Source organism: Ovis canadensis, chromosome 2 (genome assembly GCF_042477335.2).
Source record: "Ovis canadensis isolate MfBH-ARS-UI-01 breed Bighorn chromosome 2, ARS-UI_OviCan_v2, whole genome shotgun sequence".
Lineage (NCBI taxonomy): Eukaryota > Metazoa > Chordata > Mammalia > Artiodactyla > Bovidae > Ovis > Ovis canadensis.
The window spans coordinates 122,295,106-122,316,381 of record NC_091246.1 but is presented as its reverse complement, the minus strand read 5'-3'; the positions used below and the strand labels follow the sequence as shown (position 1 = coordinate 122,316,381).

Here is a 21,276-nt window from a genome sequence, read left to right as displayed (position 1 = left end):
TTCAGCAGGACACACATGATGGGTGGCACTGCAGCCAGGATGGCTCCCTGCGGTGAGCCCAGGGCTAGCGCGCAAGCGCACACCCCTCCCAGGAGCTCCATTCCTCAAACACTCAGGAAGCTCTTCTGGAATGTAAACTGCTGGAATGTGATCAGTTCAGGGATAAATTTGAATTTGGTCTAAGTAATTAAAAAGATCTGCAAAGCTTTAGAAATTGATCTATAATTAGAAACGAAACCTTTCATTGTACATTTAACCTCATGCCCCCACAAACAGAGCATTGCATTTTCATGATGGAGAGGAAGCAGGAACCTGCAGGAGGAGGGAGCGGGAAAGGAAAAGAGCACCTCAGAGGTGCAGGGGATGGAAACGGGGTCAAAAAAGTGCTAACTACAACTCAATAGTAGACGATTTCCCAAACAAGTATAAATGACCAAAACCTAACTTTAAAAGAGAGAGAAAGCCTGAATATAGAAATAACCAGGAAAAAGTAGAAAAGTGATCCATAAAACGGTAAACAACTATTACGTCATAGAAATGGCATGGTGGGAAGTTCCAGGAATTCGTCCCTCCCTCAAAACAGTTACTGAGCTGGCATAAACTGTCAGAATAAACTATTTTAGAACTCTGGAACCTAGTCAAATCCTTGCAGCATCCAGCAGAGTGCTTGATGAAGAGAGGGTTTGGTAACTTCGTGTTTGTGTAGCAGACTCCAGCCTCCATTGTCCAGCTGTGAGGTGGGCAGTTATGGGGAAGATGGCCTGTACTCATGGCGTGTTTGCTGGTGCCAGAGTGGGCAATAAAATTTGCCCTCCAAAAGTAGAATTGTGTGTTTTATTTTGCTTTGATGGGTAAACCAGGGGCCAACATAGATGCTGACCATTTTTTTCAACCCCTCTGGCTGAAGCAGCTTCCTGAGCAGTGTGTATTGTGTATTGAAAGAATTTAAAGAGACAGAGCATCTTTTCTTTTTTATTGGATCCCAGCTTTCAAAGAAATTGCTGTCAAGTCACTATCTAGCCACAGAGATAACAAAGCAGAAACTTCAGTGACCATATGAAACAAAGGATAAAGATTATGCAAAAAAAAAAAAAAGTTTAGAAAAGTCACTAAGCAAATAGATGGTTGCAGCCCTAAATAACAATAAAAAAACAAGAACAGTCCATGGGGAGGAGGGAGAATCTGATCTCCAGAGTTATTATCTTATAGTATTAGCAATGTTCATTTCTCCACAGGTAAAGGGAATTGATAGAGACCATGCCTATGAAAACCCAGGCATTGAATATGCTAGACGAATACTTTAAATTAACTGTCTTATAGATGCTAAAAGAACTGAAGAAAACCATGGGCAAAGAACTACAGGACTCATAATGGTGTATAAACAAGTAGGGAGTATCAATAAAGAGACAGAAAATTATAGAAAGGAACCAAATAGAAATTCTGAAGCTGAAAAGTACAATAGATAAAATAAAAACTTCACTAGAGATGTTTCTACTTTTGATTTTGCGCTGCAATATGAGTAGGAAACATTAATATAAATTTTAATCCCTTGAAAAATTTTTTTAATCCCTTGAAATTTTTAAAGACTTGTTTTATGATTGAGCACTGGGTCAGTTTTTGAAAATATACTTCTGTTTTTGAAATGAATTTGCATGATGCTGTGTACAATATATGTCTGTTGTTGAGTTTACTGGTTGTGCTATTCAAGTAGTCTATGTTCTTACTGACTTTTTGTCTGTTTTTCCTCTATATTATTGATTTAAGTGAATAAAAATTTCACACAATGAAAAAAAAATACATATTTTTCTCAAGTACCCTGGAAAGTTTATTCAGGATAGATCATATTTAGGCCATTAAACAGTTCTAAATACATTTTCAAAGACTGAAATCATAAAAGTGTCTTCTCCAACCACAACAAATGAAGCTAGAAGTCAATAAATGAAGGAAAACTGGAAAATAAGGAAATACATGGAAATTAAACAATGTATCCTTAAGTACAGAGAAGGCACTGGCACCCCACTCCAGTACTCTTGCCTGGAAAATCCCATGGACCGAGGAGTCCGGGAGGCTGCAGTCCACGGGGTCGTGAAGAGTCGGACACAACTGAGTGACTTTGCTTTCACTTTTCACTTTCATGCACTGGAGAAGGAAATGGCAACCCACTCCAGTGTTCTTGCCTGGAGAATCCCAGGGACGGGGGAGCCTGGTGGGCTGAGGTCTATGGGGTCGCACAGAGTTGGACGCGACTGAAGCGACTCAGCAGCAGCAGCATTCTTAAATAACCAATGTGTCAAAGCTATAACTAGAGAAATTATGAAGTGCTTTGAGATGAATGAAAACAGGAGCACAACATACCAAAGCCTATGGCATGCAGCGAGAGCAGTGCTCAGAGCGGTTTCGCTATGAACGCGCACGTTGAAAAAGGAGAGTCGTAAATTACCAGCATAACTTCATTCCTTAAGAAACTACCAAAGGTAGCAGAAGAAAGGGGATAATAATAATTAGAATAGAGATAGAAAGAGAATAGAAAAACAATAAGGAAAATCAAGAAAACCAAAGGTCATTGCTTTGAAAAGATTAAAAAAAAAATATTGGTAGCTCTTTAGTTAGACTAAGAAAAACAGAGAGGATACATAAATGACTAAAAGGACTAAATCAGAAAATGGCTAAAATCAGAAATTAAAGTGGGGACATTATACCAAGCTTGCTGCTGCTAAGTTGCTACCCCACGTCCGAGGTCAGGGGCAGCGGCCTAGAGTGCCAGGCTGCGACGGTGGCACAGGAATGGCCGAGAGGAGCTACCTTGCATCCGAGGTCAGTGGTGGTGGCCGAGAGGAGCTACCCTGTGTCTGAGGTCAGTGGTGGTGGCTGGGAGGAGCTACCCCGCGTCCGAGGTCAGGGGCAGGGGCCAGGAGGAGACACCCCGAGTCTGAGGTCAGGGGCGGCGGTCGAGAGGAGCTACCCCACGTCCGAGGTCAGTGGCGGCTGGAGGAGACACCCCACGTTCAAGATCAGGGACGGCCAGGAGAAGCCACCTCACGCCCTAGGCCAGGGGTGGTGACCTTGAGGAGCCATCCCGAGCCCAAGGTCAGGGGTGGCAGCTGGGAGGAGCCACCACGAGCCCAAGGCCAGGGCCGGCAGGAGGAGCAACCTGAGGAGTGGCGGCTGCGCAGGCACCGGAGGGCCTAGAGGAGCTATCCCACGTTGAAGGTCAGGAACGGTGGCGGTAAGGAGATACCCCTCGTCCAAGGTAAGGAACAGCGGCTGTGCTTTGCTGGAGTGGCTGTGAAGAGACACCCCATGCCCAAGGTAAGAGAAACCCAAGTAAGATGGTAAGTGTTGCAAGAGGGCCTCAGAGGGCAGACACACTGAAACCATACTCACAGAAAACTAGTCAATCTAATCACACTAGGACCACAGCCTTGTCTAACTCAATGAAACCAAGCCATGCCCTGTGGGGCCACCCAACATGGGTGGGTCACGGTGGAGAGGCCTGACAGAATGTGGTCCACTGGAGAAGGGAATGCAAGCCACTTCAGTATTCTTGCCTTGAGAACCCCATGAACAGTATGAAAAGGCAAAATGATAGGATACCAAAAGAGGAACTCCCCAGGTCAGTAGGTGCCCAATATGCTACTGGAGATCAGTGGAGAAATAACTCCAGAAAGAATGTAGGGATGGAGCCAAAGCAAAAACAATACCCAGCTGTGGATGTGACTGGTGATAGAAGCAAGATCCGATGCTGTAAAGAGCAATATTGCATAGGAACCTGGAATGTCTGGTATATGAATCAAGGCAAATTGGAAGTGGTCAAACAAGAGATGGCAAGGGTGAATGTCGACATTCTAGGAATCAGTGAATTAAAATGGACTGGAATGGCTGAATTTAACTCAGATGACCATTATATCTACTACTGCAGGCAGGAATCCCTCGGAAGAAATGGAGAAGCCATCATGGTCAACAAAAGAGTCCAAAATGCAGTACCTGGATGCAGTCTCAAAAACGACAGAATGATCTCTGTTCGTCTCCAAGGCAAACCATTCAATATCACAGTTATCCAAGTCTATGCCCCAACCAGTAACGCTGAAGAAACTGAAGTTGAACGGTTTTATGAAGACCTACAAGATCTTTTAGAACTAACACCCAAAAAAGATGTCCTTTTCATTATAGGGGACTGGAATGCAAAAGTAGGAAGTCAAGAAACACCTGGAGTAACAGGCAAATTTGGCCTTGGAATGCAGAATGAAGCAGGGCAAAGACTAATAGAGTTTTGCCAAGAAAATGCACTGGTCATAGCAAACACCCTCTTCCAACAACACAAGAGAAGACTCTACACATGGACATCACCAGATGGTCAACACCAAAATCAGATTGATTATATTCTCTGCAGCCAAAGATGGAGAAGCTCTATACAGTCAACAAAAACAAGACCGGGAGCTGACTGTGGCTCAGATCGTGAACTCCTTATTACCAAATTCAGACTCAAATTGAAGAAAGTAGAGAAAACTGCTAGACCACTCAACTATGACCTAAATCAAATCCCTTATGATTATACAGTGGAATTTAGAAATAGATTTAAGGGTCTAGATCTGATAGATAGAATGCCTGATGAACTATGGAATGAGGTCCGTGACATTGTGCAGGAGACAAGGATCAAGACCATCCCCATGGAAAAGAAATGCAAAAAAGCAAAATGGCTGTCTGAGGAGGGCTTGCAAATAGCTGTGAAAAGAAGAGAGGCGAACGCAAAGGAGAAAAGGAAAGATATAAGCATCTGAATGCAGAGTTCCAAAGAATAGCAAGAAGAGATAAGAAAGCCTTCTTTAGCGATCAATGCAAAGAAATAGAGGAAAACAACAGAATGGGAAAGACTAGAGATCTCTTCAAGAAAATTAGAGATACCAAGGGAACATTTCATGCAAAGATGGGCTCGATAAAGGACTGAAATGGTATGGACTTAACAGAAACAAGATATTAAGAAGAGGTGGCGAGAATACACAGAAGAACTGTACAAAAAAACACTTCACGACCCAGATAATCATGATGGTGTGATCACTAATCTAGAGCCAGACATCCTGGAATGTGAAGTCAAGTGGGCCTTGGAAAGCATCACTACGAACAAAGCTAGTGGAGGTGATGGAATTCCAGTTGAGCTGTTTCAAATCCTGAAAGATGATGCTGTGAAAGTGCTGCACTCAATATGCCAGCACATTTGGAAGACTCATCAGTGGCCACAGGACTGGAATAGGTCAGTTTTTGTTCCAATTCCAAAGAAAGGCAATGCCAAAGAATGCTCAAACTACCACACAATTGCACTCATCTCACATGCTAGTAAAGTAATGCTCAAAATTCTCCAAGCCAGACTTCAGCAATACGTGAACCGTGAACTCCCTGACGTTCAAGCTGGTTTTAGAAAAGGCAGAGGAACCAGAGATCAAATTGCCAACATCCGCTGAATCATGGAAGAAGCAAGAGAGTTCCAGAAAAACATCTATTTCTGCTTTATTGACTATGCCAAAGCCTTTGACTGTGTAGATCACAATAAACTGTGGAAAATTCTGAAAGAGATGGGAATCCCAGACCACCTAACCTGCCTCTTGAGAAACCTGTATGCAGGTCAGGAAGCAACAGTTTGAACTAGACGTGGAACAACAGACTGGTTCCAAATAGGAAAAGGAGTATGTCAAGGCTGTATATCATCACCCTGCTTATTTAACTTCTATGCAGAGTACATCATGAGAAATGGTGGACTGGAAGAAACACAAGCTGGAATCAAGATTGCTGGGAGAAATATCACTAACCTCAGATATGCAGATGACACCACCCTTATGGCAGAAAGTGAAGAGGAGCTAAAAAGCCTCTTGCTGAAAGTGAAAGAGGAGAGTGAAAAAGTTGGCTTAAAGCTCAACATTCAGAAAATGAATATCATGGCATCTGGTCCTATCACTTCATGGGAAATAGATGGGGAAACAGTAGAAACAGTGGCAGACTTTATTTTGGGGGGCTCCAAAATCATTGCAGCTGGTGATTGCAGCCATGAAATTAAAAGAGGCTTACTCCTTGGAAGAAAAGTTATGAGCAACCTAGATAATATATTCAAAAGCAGAGACATTACTTTGCCGACTAAGGTCCATTTAGTCAAGGCTATGGTTTTTCCTGTGGTCATGTATGGATGTGAGAGTTGGACTGTGAAGAAGGCTGAGTGCCAAAGAACTGATGCGTTTGAACTGTGGTCTTGGAGAAGACTCTTGAGAGTCCCTTGGACTGCAAGGAGATACAACCAGTCCATTCTGAAGGAGATCAACCCTTGGATTTCTTTGGAAGGAATGATGCTAAAGCTGAAGCTCCAGTACTTTGGCCACCTCATGCGAAGAGTTGACTCACTGGAAAAGACTCTGATGCTGGGAAGGATTGGGGGAAGGAGGAGAAGGGGACGACAGAGGATGAGATGGCTGGATGGCATCACGGACTCGATGGACATGAGTCTGAGTGAACTCTGGGAGTTGGTGATGGACAGGGAGGCCTGGCGTGCTGCAGTTCATGGGGTTGCAAAGAGTCGGACACAACTGAGCGACTGAACTGAACTGAAAGAGATGAATTGCCCACCCAAAGCCCCTCTGGACTCACACTCCCTGAGTTTAAATCCTACTGTAAAACCGCAGCCATCACAGCAGTGCAGAGACAGCAGTGTGTCTAGCCGCCAAGTGTGAGGAGTGGGGAGAGGTCTCATGTCTCGGCCCTCTGGAACCACTATTACGGGGCTCCCTGCCCTAACCCTCTGCTGGTTTTCTGGGTGGCAACCTCCCTGCTGGGGAGCCCCCTTTGTTGATGCTTCCTGCCCAAGGATAGCTCTTCTGGGCTCACTGTTCCAAAGCTCAGCTGTTGCTTCTCAAATTTCCGCCTCTGGGCCAGGGCAGCTTTTGGGGTGAGGGGCAGGTTGGACCCCAAACAGTGCTCCCCTTGCACTTGCCACTGACTTTGACACTGGGTCTCAGTAGAGGTGGGCCTTTCCCCAGGATAATGTAGTTCAGGGGCTGAGCAGGTAACTTACTTCACATCTCAGGACACAGAGGTGGATGTCTGTTACGCTGTCTTCCCTGGGTCCCCATACAGATGAATCCATCATCAGCCTGGAAACCAATTCCAAAGGGTCCTTTAAGTGTCAGCCCAGATCCCACACTCCATGGCTCCACATTCCAAAAAAGTGATGCTCCTTTGAAGGATGGAAAATGCATTTTCTGCAGATTAAAATGAACAAAGAAACAAAGCACCATGTAGTTGGCTAAAATCTTACCTAGAAATATTCTTTTATTGAGCTTTGGAGTTAATTTTCCCATATAAGGAATACCAAAAGGGTGACTGGAAGGGAACTGACTTTTTAAGACTGTCTGTTTATTGTTGTTGGTGGTGGTAGATTAAAATAGTATGGTTGGCCAAGTATGAGGGTGAGAAAATGTTCCTACTCTTAATCATGCAAATTCTGAGAATTTGTTTCAGACTAATTGTGCAAAACTCGTACAAAGCAGCAGCTAGTTTTCCTGCTGTGAGTTGTTATGGCAGTCAGCTCTCCTAGCCTCGGAGCGTGTGGCCAGTGGGCCAGAGTAGGCCCTTCCCTACAGCCTGTTCTCTCCTACCAGTCACCCTCCTGGGCCTCAGGGCCCTCTTCTTGAGCACACTGGACCTTCTCCTTGCTGGTTCCTCTGCCTGGAACCCCTCGTCCCTATAAAGCTGTGGCTCATGCTTCCCCAGGCTCTGCTCACCCCAGTCCTCTCTGAGAAGCTGCACATGACCACCCAGTTGGAGTAGTGTCCTCCCCAGGGAGGGTGTCACGTCAGCCTGATGACTTGTCCTCTCTCTGTGGGTCTCAGAAGGGCAGAGACCCTGTCTGCCCTGTTGCCTACTGCAGTGGTCCCCCACCTTTTTGTCACTAGGGACTGGTTTCATGAAAGACAATTTTTCTGAGAACCAGGGAAGGGGAATGGTTTGGGGATGATTCAGGTGCATTACATTTATTGTGCACTTACTTTATTTCTAGTCTAATGTCACTGCTGATCTGACAGGAGGTACCGGTCCATATCCCAGAGGTGGGGGACCCCTGGTACTGAGGTGCTGAGGTGGGGCTCAGCAGTGCTGGTTGGGAAGAGGCGTGAGGCTGGGCCCCTGCTGTGCCTCACACATCTATCCCATTGTAAACATGGCTCTAAAAATACCCATGTCACACCCCATTCCAGGATCCAAGTGCACCCCTGCCAGGGCTTCCCATGAAGGAGCCTCTGTCCCTTCAACTCCAGAGCTGATGCTCTGGTCACACCCCGCATCTCTAGAACCTCAGCACCTCTTGCCTGGAGAGTCCTCCTTCCTCAGCTCCCTAGACTTCAAGTCCAGGCCTAGATGTCTCCTGCCTTGGGTGGCCCTTTTGCCTTCTCAACCAGCTTGCCCACTTCTGGATGCTCATCCACACGGAGGTCCGCATGCTGGACTGCCGGCCTCTCTGATTGGCCAGAAGGATACCTGAGCCCACAGGTACCCACCCCAGGGCGGCCCAGCTCCGAGAAGGAGGGGAGTGAAGACCTTCACCCAGTGAAGTCGCTCCTGGGGCATAGCTGCGCCTCCCTCTTCCCTTCCCCTCCTCCTCCTCTGGTTTCCATTTCGTCTGTTTGCCTCTCCCATTTGTGCAAGAGCCAATCTAACGTATGAAAAACAAGCTGTCATCTTAGTGTTTTTATAACTCGTTCCCCCAACAGCTGCTGTGTTTCCAGATGTTCATTACTGCTGTATTAGTGGAGGTTCTTAGGGATACTTGGGCTGACAGGATACAAATTGATTTTCAAGTTATGCTGATTGCTTAGACATAGTTCTTGCACCAGCTAAGCAAAATGGAAAAAAAAAAAATCCGAAACACAACCCATGCCATATGGCACACATGGTCTTTGATCTAAGGGGTTTGGGCCACATGTGAACCAAATGCCAAAGACATCACACTGACTGGAGAAGGTGTGGCTAGGGACAGGTTTCCAGGGAGCATTAATTGGGTTAAACCTAGTGTGGCCCTCAGATACTTTGTACTTTCTGGCTTCTGCTGTGGGCTGAGAAAGGCTTTGTAGAGTGCAGAAGGAGCATGGATCCTGGAGTCAGACCTGGCGTGACTCTCAGCATTGCCACTTATTTGGGGTGTGTGATTTTGGGAAAGTTGTTAATCCCTGAACAACACTATCTGCAGAAATCAGACAATATGGATATGTGCCACTCAGGTGGTTATGAGCAGCCATCAAGACAGGGCATGCCAAACTGGAATAGCCCCATACCAGCTTGGGAGAGATGGGGAGATATGGCGACATGGCAGTGAACAACTGGAATCTTTACCAGTTTTCATCAGTAGCAGGGCAGGAAGTTCTTGATCTGTCCCAGAATCTGGAGCTGATCTTGCCTTTAGACGCCCAAGGAGAGAGCTAGGAATGCAACCAAGCCAGAGGCATTGTGGTTTCCGCGGCTGCCACATGGTGTCGCTGTTGTACACAAGCCCTGCGCCGCTCAGTGGCGGCTGGTCCACTGCAGCGGTGAAGGCCATAGCTCGGGATGCATGGTGCACACGCCTTGGCTACAGGGTAGTGATGCTATTCCTTTCTCTCCAAGAGGGCCCCAGGGTCCTTCACTGGAGATTGTACAGCAGAGGACACTAAAGGTCCTCTTATGGGGCAAGGGTGCTTCACTGATATCATAACCAGAGAGGGACCACTCCTGTGGTTTCCCCAGAAAGCAAAACTGGACTGCAAGGCGACTTGTCTCTAGTCCTAGATGTGGGAAAACTGCTTTGACTTTAAATTCCAGCTCATTGGTGCCTCCTCACGTGTGTAGACAAGCAAGCTCAAGTGATTGGCTCCTGGTGATCTATCAACCAGTATGAAGGCTTCCCAGGTGGCTTAGTGGTAAGGACTCTGCTTGCCAATGCAGGAAACGCAGGAGACATGGGTCCAGTCCCTCAGTTGGGAAGATCCCCCAGAGGAGGAAATGGCAACCCACTCCAGTATTCTTTCCTGGGAAATCCCATGGACAGGGAAGCCTGGCAGGCTAGAGTCCATGGGGTTGCAAGGAGTCAGACACCGCTGAGCTCACACACATAGCTGGTGTGGACTGCTTCCCTTCCCCTCCACCCAGGTGGGCTGGCAGGTCAGGGGCAGTGTCACAGGTTGGTAGGGTGTCTTGGTATCCAGGATATTTGTCTATAGATCACCCTGCAGCCCTTACTTTTGGGAGCCTGTTGGGGCAGCAGATGGAGGGACCAGGTCTGCACAAGATGACTATTTCCCATCTGAGTGGAGTCTTCCCTATGAGACCAAGATGTAAGGGAGTTTCAATAAGGCCATGTTTGGATCACCATGCTTCATTGCTGATGAATAGGCTCTGAAAGGTCTCTGTTCTTACTTAGAGAGGCTTCTTGGACTTTGTTCAGGGCTCATGAGCATACCCACCGCTGTGGGCTGCTTGATGGGCTAGGACAGACATCTCAGAGTTTCCCTTGCCTTGTTTCTTGCCACATCTTATGGGCCCATTACCCCATCCATCCCTCCATTCATTGTTGAAAGTCTATGGTGTGTTCAACGCTGTGACTGGTGTTGAGGGGAGGAAGACCACATGGGGTGATGGGTTTGGGGGAAGCTGGGATCCTGGGGGAAGGGCAGGACCTGAATTGCTGAGTGGGAGGAATTTGAGAGATGTGAGTGGAGGTGACCTTGCTGAGGGAAAGTGATGACTATGCCATGTGTGAAAGCTGGCAGTATGGCTAGCTGGTCTGGAGCAAACAGCTTTCCTGGAGGAGGAGGGAGAGAGGCCAGGAGAAAGGGGGAGGGGAGAGAGGGAGACACTCTTTTCCTGGGTCTCTGCCCATCTTTTGTTTGGTTAACCTTCCAGTCTCAGGTTTGACAGCATCTCCTGAGGCAAGTCCCCCCTTCCTACCAGGCCAAGACTAGGTTAGATAGGTTAGACCCCCTGGTTAGTAGAACTTTTAGCCCCATGTGCTTTTTAAAAAAAACTGAAATTCATATTAAACAACAGTTTGTGTGATTATATGTTTGTCACCTGCGATCTGGTGAGGGGCACCTCCACGGAGCCTGGGCCATCTCTGACGCTTACTGGATATTTGCACCTGCCTCTGGTTGGAGGACTGGAGTTCTGCCTTTGTCCATTTGAGGAGGTGCTGGCAAGGAATCTGAATTCCCCTCCCAGGGTTGTCACCTAGTGAACCAGTAAGGTCATTACCTTTCTGGTCTTGGTTGTCTCTGAGAAAACAAAACAAATTATTGAAGCAAAGTGTCTTTGGGTTTCCTCCCAGCTCTGAGCTCCTGTGCATTGCTGCAAAGTGAAGACCACGAGAGGTGGCAGAGCCCCCTGGATCTTGGCTTGGCTGCCTCTTGCTCTGCTCGCTCCCTTCTGCCTGTTTCCCCCCTGCAGTCCCACCAGGACTGAGGGCTGCGCTGGCAGCGCTGTGGCTGGAAAGTACCCGCGGCATCACGGGGAGATCTGTCGCCTTGAAAGACTCATGATGGTTTTTCCGGTGAGCTGACCTTGAGATGTCAGATTGTTTCTGATTCGTGCGGCTGGCTCTGGGTGGCCAAGTTCCTCATTCTGAGGGTGATGTTTATCTGTGGAGGGATGTGGTTGAGAAGACCAGTGTATGGGTGGTCACACTGTCCACGGGCACACTCCCCCACCTCCTGGCCGTTAGGGGAGATTAGTGATGTGGTGCCAGAAGGCGGAAAGCCACGTCTTTCTTGATCACGCACAGTACACATGACAGATTATTGGGTTTCCTGAAAATGGAGTTGGTGATTTCTACTGACATTTATGTTAGAGGAACCCGAGTCAGATTGTGCAGATTGTTCTATGTGTCTCTGTGGGGTGTTTGGCTTCACTGCTGATGACGGGGCTCCCGCAGCAGTTGTCCTGACATTGCAGGGATGCCCAAGGGGAGCAGGGCTGTGTCCTCACCATCATCCCGGCCCCACCCAGACGGGAGAAATCAACTCCCTGAAGTGTTTGCCCCGAGGTAGAAAGGCCTCAGAGAGTCCAACTTGGGGTCTTAACCTCTGTGTCTGCAGGGCTCTAGACTAGTCTAAGGAGAAGCTGGTTTGGCTCTGGGCAGCTGGCTGTGCATTTAGAGGTATCTTGTGCTGATTTGGTTGCAGAGTAGGTATGTGGATGACTTAATTCCACGTCCTTTTGACAGCTGTGGGGCAGGGACCATCACACCTCATCTCACCAAGCTACTAGGCCTCATCAACTGGAGCAGGCACTGTAATGGGTCAGGGGCCCAGCAGAAAGGGTGATGTACATGGCACAAGTCTTGCTAGTTCCCTGGCCCAGCCCCGTACCTCCCTCCTCTGGTTCTGCAGTGGTCCCTGTTCCTCAAGGGGCCGAGCCCAGGCTGAGCTCTGAATGGTCTCTCATAGCACATTCCTGTCCCCAGGATGTCCTCTCCACTGTGGAAGAGAGGGGGCCAGTTGCATGGTGGAATGGTGGAAGGGCAAGCACATTTGCAGGCCTGTTTTGGGTTGGCTGCAGCCACACCTTATCAGGGTGTGCTGGATCACTAAGTCCAAAAATGCAACGGTGGGGTCGTGAGGGTGCTAGCAGCCTTCTGCGCAGGCATTTTTCTGAGTTCAGGAGGCATCTCTGAAGGATGAGGACTGGTTCCTTTGGGAGGTCTGGGCGAGGGGCTGCTACAGCGATCCTGGACAGGGAATGCTCCTAAAGCCCTCACTCTGGGGGTCCTCACCAGGGCCCTGGACTGGTTGACTCTCTCTGATCCTCTCTCTCTGGGGCTGCATCCACCCCACCCTGGATGGCCTGGGACTCTAAAGGCTCCCACTCAACTCTTATCCTGGACTCAGCCCAGCGGCTCCTCAGCTGGAGGCTGCGGGCCCCTTGGCACACAGAAGGCCTGGTGGCTCCCCTACTAGGCCTGGTAGGGCCAAGGGTTGGAACTGCAGAGACCTCCTCTGGAGTCCATCTGCGTGTGTGTTGTGTCCTCAGAGGGCCTTTCCCCAGGCCCCACCAAGCCTCCCTACAGTACTAGAGTCCTTGTCAGCACGGGGTCCTGTTCCCACCTGCTTCTGTCCTTCATTTTCCCCTCCACTCCAGTGTCTGTTGGCAACCTAGCCCCGAGCAGGCTAGGCACCATTTAAGAAACATTAGTCAGTGCATCAAAAGAGCAGGGATTCCACCCAGCCACGTGGGGGAGGGTAGGAGGCTGTGCTGGCAAAGCCCGGCAGCCCTAGGACATCCGTGGGAATGTCTGTCGTCCTGCAGTGCAGATTTGGCTGCCTCTCTAGACAGGAGCTACAAGCCCCCATCCCCCAACCCCCAACCCACCATGTTGTTTCCCTGTGGTGGGGGCTCCTCTCTTGGGGCTGAAGTACCTGTCCCAGCCTCCTCACTGGGGTCTTCTGGCCTGGTGACCTGGACTGGGCCCCACATGGGAACCTCAGTGTACCCCCAACTTCTCCTCTGTATTAAAGCCTAGGCAACCCCACCCTCTCCTCTGTGCTGCCTGCCTAGCGGTCCCGCTTCCTGTCAAGGGAGACAGGAGTAGTTCTGGAATCACTTGCCTGCACTCGCCAGGGGCCTTGTCAGGGGAAGGGCGGGAGCAGGGGCTTTGTTGGCACCAAGCACCCCAGCCTTGGCGTGCTTGTCCCTTCCTGCTGTCTGGGTGCTTGTGCCGTGCCTCTTCCTGAATGTCCCCAGTGTGTTCCAGTACGGGTGGCCACAAGTATGGACTTTGGTTTGGGTGCAATTCTGAATCCTTTGCTTGGTAGCCATTGATCTGAGGCAAGCTGGTTAACCTCCCTAAGCTTTTGTTTATTTATTTTTTTAATCTGCAAAATGGGCGTATGGATGATATTGGACCTTTAGGGTGCCCTGAATGTTGTGAGCTTCGGGCTTAGCTCGGGCTGGTGAACATCAGCTGCTGGCCCCACGACACTTCCTGCAACGGCTTCTCTTCTCTTGGGGAGACTGGAATTAGAGGAAGGCCATCCAGCGGGGTGCTGGGGGAAGCTGTAACCTCCTCTCACTGCGCTGTGTCCCAGAGCCCCAATTCTGAAATTGAAAGGACATCCCCTACTCAAGAGAGTGATTTCCAAACTGTCTCTGAAACTGCTTTTCAACTCGTGCCCGAAGCTTCCGTGAAGCTGCTGCGGGGACCGCCATCGGACAAGAGGCATAGAGTGGACTTTGTACCCTTCTCTTGAACGAGGGCTACTCTTGCTTCTGTAGATTCTGTCAAACATTGGGCTCCACATAATATTTCTTTAAAATACATGACTGCTGCTGCTGCTGCTAAGTCGCTTCAGTCGTGTCTAACTCTGTGTGACTCCAGAGATGGCAACCCCCCAGGCTCTCCCATCCCTGGGATTCTCCAGGCAAGAACACTGGAGTGGGTTGCCATTTCCATCTCCAATGTATAAAAGGGAAAACTGAAAGTGGAGTCGCTCAGTCGTGTCCGACTCTTTGCTACCCCATGGACTGCAGCCCACCAGGCTCCTCCGTCCATGGGATTTTCCAGGCAAGAGTACTGGAGTGGGTGCCATCGCCTTCTCCAAAATACACGACACACTGTTATAACAGTTTGAACATGAATCTTTATATAATAATCTTTGGTAAAATGTTTGGGCACAACTGTATTAAAATGACACCATCATCATCACCATTTTAAGCTGTTAAGAACAGATCCTACACTAATCTGAGCCAAAAGGCAGAGAAGCAATCCTAATCACTTAAAAAATAAAGTTATATAAAGACTTCCCCATGTTAGGCAGTCTTCTAAATTCTGGAGACTTAAAAAGGCATAAAAACATGCCCCCTGCCATCAAGGAGAATAATTAGCAAACGTCCATAAAAATTGCTTTCATTCCCACCTGTGTGTTCATTAAAGCCCATGAGGGTTGCAGATGAAGAAACAGGGGCTGAACTTCTAGAAAATATCAACACCACCAACCAGTGGGACTCAGCTTTGCCCCACCCCCACTTCTTCCCATCTGAAGTACAGTTTATAATGTCAGTGGACACACACACACACACACACACACGTACATACACCTACCTTCCCTACTCATTCCCCATTGTCTCCAGTCCTGTCCCCAAGAGCAGGGAGAATGAATATCAGCTTTGAGACAGTGGGTCTGATGTTTAAGACCCACCCCTAAACCAAGGCCTGGGCTGCTTTGTTCTCACATTTGTCTTGTCAGGCAAAGAAGGCAAGCTACAGTTTTGTGCGCTGTGTCCATGCCTAGGGCTTCCCAGTTGGCGCTAGGGGTAAAGAACCTGTCTGCCAATGCAAGAGCCAAAAGAGACACGGATTCAATCCCTGGGGTGGGAAGATCCCCTGGAGAAGGGCATGGCAATCCACTCCAGTATTCTTGCCTGGAGAATCCCAAGGACAGAGGAGCCTGGCAGGCTACAGTCCATAGGGTTGCAAAGAGTTGGACATGACTGAAGCAATTTAGCACGTCCATGCCTGCCATTATGAGAATACTTAGCCTTCCTTGTGTGGATCTGAAAAAGGGTCCCCCGAGGTGGAACTGGGATCCCCATGTCCCTGGGGGGTGGACTCTGTCCTTCCCTGGCCAGGTCTGGGTCCAGCTAATGGGCTGTCCTGGGCTCAGTGCCTCAGAGGTTTCTTGCATCAGGCAGTCAGCTGCTAAGCACCAAAGGGTCTGAGCCCAGAATCAGAAAAAGCACCACCTCCACGGCTCACAGTGGGGGTTCTCAGAGTGCTGGCACTGGCAGGCCAGCTGGTGACTTGGGTGAGTCCCAACAGCTCAGTGTTCTCTGGAGGCTGCAAGAACTAGATGACAGGGTGTCCACAGGGCTGCTCACACCGGTCCACTCCTCTGCAGTCCTTCCTGCCAGTCACCACTCTAAACCCCTCCTGGCATAGTTGATGCCGAAAAACCTGAGCCCAGCTCAGAGCAGACTGCCTTAGAACCTGCACCCGTGTGCCTGAGAGGCCCCACGTTGGAGCTAATGATGGACTAGGACATTTTATCTTTCCTTCTGAGTTTACTTTTCCCCTTTGCTTTTGAATTGTAACTTTGCTGACTGTGTCTCTCCTAATCTCATTTAAGTCCATTCCTTTGGGGCCATTAGCTTGGCCATCAATTTCTTTCAGGGTAGGAACCATGTCTTGCCCTGCTCCCTCTTCCTCTCCTGTCACTGGCTTATTTTCCCAGTGCCTGAAGGGCCCTGTAATCATGCTCATGTGTACATCTGATACACAGAAAACTGGAGAAAAGCAAGACAATGCACCAGAATACTAATAGTGATTTTTTTTAATAAAGGAATTTTGTGTGATTTATATTTTTCCTTTTTATATTGTTCTGCAGTTTCAAACTTCCTCTAAAGTAGTATATATTACTTCTATTTTGATGCTTGTATTATTTTTATAATAAGAAAGAGTTCTTTAAAAATTACTGAAAAGTAACAGAACAATTTGTATTCTGAGGTAATGCTGTCCAGCTTGATAGAATATGGATGTGTTTCAATTTTTTCCTCGTTAGAAAAGAGTTTCATTATTGAAAGGTAAAGGGAAATAATTTAAAAGGTAAAGGGAAGGTAAAGGGAAATAATTTTAAAACAGCAACACACAACCTCCCCTCCCATCATTGTATTCTATCAGAGAAACAATGTAAAATCAGGTAAATTTACCAAGGTACCTCCTGCAGACATCCTTTGAATAAAGATTCAAGAATTGTACCTGTATGTGGATCAAATATGCATTTCACACCCCCACCCCGCCCCCGCATCCTTGGAAGCTTATTTGACTCTAGCACTGCAACCTGATAAAAGTGTTTAAAATCTTGTCTCCGTTGTTGACTGTAAGCAAGTCATTTAACTTTTCTCATCTGCAAAATGGGAATGAGGACACTTTTCTGGCTAGGCTGTGGTGAGGCTAATGATCTTGTAAGTAACACGTTCTGTCTGGTCCCGATACACACTAGAAGCTCAACTATGGGGATGGTTTTTCTCTGAGTCCCTGGAGGCAGGCCCCAGACACAGAGAGTTCAGCACGGCTTGCTTCTCTGTTTCTCCTGCTCTGGTATGGCTAACCCTCCAGCGTAGCTTCCACAGCTGCTGGGGGAGGCACCTGGATATTCTGTGTCCTAAATGTCACAAGGAGGTCTGAAGCTGCCTGTTGAGAGACCAAGGGAGGGCAGTCAGAGGGAAAAGGAAAGGTATGCAATAGTGAAGTGAAGTCACTCAGTCGTGTCCGACTCTGCGACCCCGTGGACTGTAGCCTACCACTCTCCTCCGTCCATGGGATTTTCCAGGCAAGGGTACTGGAGTGGGGTGCCATTTCCTTCTCCAGAGGAAGAACTATATATATAGTTTTATATAATTATAAAAGACAGTATAAAGACATATTTTTCTCTTTTCCTTTCTTAGCTGATTTAAAAAGCAATTGTATAAAATCATATGTTTCTAATGTTTTGTAGAGTGTGTAACACATTGAAAAATATATATTGCCAATAGCTACAAGAAAAGGTGGGTGGTGGCAAGCTGCTAAGGAAATAACTACAGATAGGAAAGTAATAATTATAGTAGTGTATTGTTGGTGTATAACATTAATATATATGTGACAATAGTAGCACACAAAAGAGGAAGAGAGACTAGAACCGTAGTGTATCATTTTTACATATTACTGGAATTAGACCAGTGTAAATCTGAAGTTGATTCTGATGTTAGGATGTGCATGGTAAATCCTAGAGCCATCACTAAAAAACCAAAGGGAAAAAATCCTTAAAGATATACTGAAAAAATTATCAAAGAAATTGAAACGCTAATCAGAAAATACTCCTTTAATACAAAGAAAGCAGTAGAAGGGAAATAGAGGAACAACAACCAGAAAAGAAAAAAAAAACCAACACACGATACATACAGAAAACAAAAGTGAAATGGCAGACGTCAACTGAAATACATAAATAATCCAAACATTAATTATTAATTAATCCAAATAGTAAATGTGAATGATGCAAGCAATCTAATAATTAGGCAGATGAATAAAGGAACTGCCCTTATAGCTCAGCTGGTAAAGAATCCACCTGCAATGCAGGACTTCTGGGTCGAGAAGATCCCCAGGAGAAGGGATAGGCCTCCCACTCCAGTATTCAAGGGCTCCCCTGATGACGCAGGCGGTAAAGAATCCACCTGCAGTGTGGAAGACCTGGGTTCCATCCCTGGGTTGGGAAGATCCCCTGGAAGGGGGCATGGCAACTCACTCCAGTATTCTTGCCTGGAGAATCGCTGTGGACGGAGGAGCCTGACAGGCTGTAGTCCATGGGGTTGTAAAGAGTTGAACAGGCCTGAGCGCCTAAGCACAGCACAGCACATGGTAGCTCTGGGCTTCTTTGGTAGCTCAGCTGGTAAAAAATCCACCTGCAATGCAGGAGACCCCAGTTCAGTTCCTGGGTTGGGAAGATCCCCTGGAGAAGGGAAAGGCTACCCACTCCAGTATTCTTGGGCTTCCCTGGTGGCTCAAATGGTAAAGAATCCTCCTACAATATGGGAGACCTGGGTTTGATCCCTGGGTTGGGAAGATTCCCTGGAGGAGGGCATGGAAACCCACTTCAGTATTCTTGCCTGGAGAATCCCCATGGACAGAGGAGCCTGGCAGGTTACAGTCCATGAGGCCGCAAAGAGTTGGACACGACTGAGCAACTAAGCACAGCACAGAAGAAACACTCTTTAGATTTAAAGACACAGGTAGAATGAAAATTGAAGGATGGAAAGAGATTTATTTCTTGTAAGAAGTGAAGAAAGCTGAAGTGGCTATACTGAAAACAGATAAAATAGACTTTAACACAGAAGAACTATTAGAGATAAAGAGGGACATTTTATAGTGATAAAAGAGTCAATCCTCTGGGAAAATAGATACTAATTATAAGCATAGTGTAGTGCAGTGAAGTTCCTCAGTCGTGTCAGACTCTTCGTAACCCCATGGACTGTAGCCTACCTGGCTCCCCCATCCCTGAGATTCTCCAGGCAAGAGTACTGGAGTGGGTTGCCATTTCCTTCTCCAGGGGATCTTCCCAACTCAGGGATCGAACCCAGGTCTCCTGCATTGTACAAAGACGCTTTTACCGTCTGAGCCACCAGGGAAGTCACAATTATAAGCATATATTCACCTAATAACAGAGGACCAAAATACAGAAAGCAAAACTGACTGAAATGAAGAGAAGAATTAAACATAATAGCTGGGGATTTCAATAATCCACTTTCAATAATGGAGGAAGTAGACATGAGATTAATGACAACAGATATGTGAAAAGATGCTCAGCATCACAAATCACTAGGGAAATGTAAATCAAAGCCATAATGAGATTACCTCATGCCTGTTAGAATGATCAGCATCAAAAAGGCAAAAAATAATAAATGTGGAGAAAAGGAAACTTTTGTGTACTCTTGCTGGAAATGTAAATTGGTGAAACCACCATACAAAACAGTATGGAACGTTCTCAAATAATGAAAATAGAACTATCATGTGATATGGGGATTCTACTTCTGGAATAAATTCAAAGAAAGCAAAACCCTATGTGGAAAATTCTGCACCCCCCAGTTCATAGCAGCATATTTACTATAGTCAAGATGTGGAAACAATCTAAGTGTCCATCAATGGATAAGTAGATAAAGAAATTGTGCTATATATACAATGAAATATTATTCAGTCAAAATTAGGAAATATTGCCATTTGAGACAATATGGATGGAGCTTCAAGGTAACTATGACTTTTTAAGTGAAAGAAATAAACAGAGAAAGACAAAGACTAAATGACCTCACCTATATGTGGAATCTAAACAACAACACAAAACTCATAGAAAAAGATGTCAGATTTGTGGTTATCAAAGGTGTGGAGTTGGAGAAAAGGGGAATTTGAGGAAGGTGGTCAAAGGCACACACTTCCATTTATAAAATAAATGAACACTAGGGCTCTAATGTATAACTTGATGGCTATAGTTAACACTGTTGTATAGTATCTATGAAAGTAAAGAGGGTAAATCCTATGAGTTCTCATCACAAGGAAAAAACTATTTGTGTCTCTGTGAGATGATGGATGTTAACTAAACTTGCTGTGGTGATCATTAGGTGATGTGTATAGGTCAAGTCACTGTGCTGTGTGCTACACACTTATACTCTGTATACACGGTGTACTCTGTGTCACTTATATCTCAGTAAAGCTGGAGGGAATTTTTTAAAAAGTTAACAAAGAAAGGGAAGACTTTAACAACACTGTAAACCCAATAGACCTAACAGACATCTATGGAATGCTCCACCCAACAAAAATAACACATATTCTTTTCAAGGACATATAGAACATTCTCCGGGGTAGATCATAGCCCATAAAACAAACTACAATACATTTAAAAGAACAGAAATAATATAAAGTGCAGTCTCCAATTACATTGGAAGAAAATTAGAAATCAATCTCAGGAAAGAAACTGAGAAACTAACAACATACTTCTAAATAGCCAATGGGCCAAGAAAAATTCAAAAGAAAAATAAGAAAGTATTTTGAAACGAATGAAAATGAAGATACAACATATTAAAAATCCATGCAATGCAGCAAAAGCTACATTTAGAGGGAAATTTATAGCTGTAAATGCCTAATTAAGAAAAAAGAAAGAACTCAAATCTACAACCTAAACTTTCACATTAAGACACTAATAAAGAACAGCAATCTAAATGTAAGGCAAGCAAGAAAAGAAATAATAAGGATTAGAGTGAAAATTAATGAAACAGAGACTAGAAAAACAACAGAGAAGTTCAATTAAACCAAAAGCTGATTCTTTGAAAAGGTCAACAAAATCAGCAATCCTTTAGCTTGATTAAAATCTAGGCAAAAAGAGAAGACAATTAATAAAATCAGAAATGAAAGAGTAACTTTATTATCAACATTACAGAAATAAAAAGGACTCTGAAAGGATACTGTTGTCGACTTAAAAAAAATGCACAAGATGAGAGTCACAAGTCAAGTTTTATTTGGGGCAAAATGAGAACTGTAGCCTGGCAGAGAGTATTACAGATAGCTCTGAGAAACTGCTCCAAAGATGTAGGGTGGAAGGTCAGTGTATATGTGACTTTGCTGAAGGGGGAGTACATGCAATCAAGCACATGCTTTTTCAGAAGATTTCTGCTAATCTTGTGAAGATTACTGCTACTCGCAAGGAGCAAACCTCACCATGAAGAATTTTAGAGCATTTCTGCTGCTGCTGCTGCTAAGTTGCT

General features: G+C 46.3%; 1 non-coding gene across 1 annotated transcript; it reads right to left on the bottom strand.

The window, feature by feature from the left end:
* Positions 1-14,562: 14,562 nt before the first annotated feature.
* Positions 14,563-14,762, bottom strand: LOC138434946 (U2 spliceosomal RNA). Its single transcript, XR_011254997.1, has one exon. It is a non-coding gene; the product is annotated as a U2 spliceosomal RNA (small nuclear RNA).
* Positions 14,763-21,276: the final 6,514 nt, after the last annotated feature.